The sequence below is a fragment of the Arachis ipaensis genome, chromosome B02 (assembly GCF_000816755.2).
Source record: "Arachis ipaensis cultivar K30076 chromosome B02, Araip1.1, whole genome shotgun sequence".
In the NCBI taxonomy this organism is placed as follows: Eukaryota; Viridiplantae; Streptophyta; class Magnoliopsida; order Fabales; family Fabaceae; genus Arachis; species Arachis ipaensis.
This window is the reverse complement of record NC_029786.2, coordinates 681,452-682,220: the sequence shown is the minus strand read 5'-3', so window position 1 is coordinate 682,220 and position 769 is coordinate 681,452. Positions and strand designations below refer to the sequence as shown.

General features: G+C 42.5%; 1 protein-coding gene across 1 annotated transcript in view; it reads right to left on the bottom strand.

The window, feature by feature from the left end:
• Positions 1-517, bottom strand: part of LOC107621661 (myeloid leukemia factor 1) — a 2,703-nt gene extending 2,186 nt beyond the window's left edge. The window contains exon 1 of the mRNA XM_016323688.2: positions 268-517. The gene's annotated coding sequence lies outside the window, so the exon portion shown is untranslated. The remainder of the gene's footprint in view (positions 1-267) is intronic.

The window sequence follows — 769 nt, the reverse complement described above, 5'->3', positions numbered from 1 at the left end:
GACAAAAAAAAAAGATAAAAAGCAACACATCTCTTAATCAATAATCAATCAATGAAAACACAAAACACCAGCAGTGAGCAAATCAATAATCAGTAAATTAAAGTAATAAAATCACAAAACAGCAGCATAGCAGAACCAAAGCGAATCAATAAGCAAGTAATCGTTCACCAAAAATTAAAAACACAACCACAAATCCACAAGCTTCGAACCACAGAGCAGAAAAAAGTAAAAACAAAAAAACAAAGAACAAGCGACCGAGCCACTGACCTTGAAGACGACGCCGACAGACTGTTGATTGACGGACGACGCCGACCAGACGACGGATGGGCCGAGAGCTCGCGGAAGAAGAGAGCAGGGGCTGGAGACTTGGGGGCAGTGGCTACACGGATGGACGGCGGCCGAACTCGACGGACGGGCGGCGGCAGTGGATCGACGGACCGCCGGCGGCAGCAGCTAGGTTGGAGAAGTGGGAGTGATTCAGAGTTCTGCAGCTTGAAGATGTGAGATGTGAAGACTGAAGAGAGCATGGTTGTTTAACCGTTTAAGCCAAAAACGACGCCGTTTTCTTTGAACCGTTTCTAGTCCGGTCCAATCGGCAGGTTTTCGGTCGGCTCAGCGGTTCTCCACCGATTTTACGGTATTGTTATAAATTTTGTATAGAGAAATAGGAATTATTTTTTTTGGTGACTTGAAATAGAAATTATTTGTTATATGTATACTATATATATATATATTAAAGTATACTTGATGTATTTTATTCATGTCATGT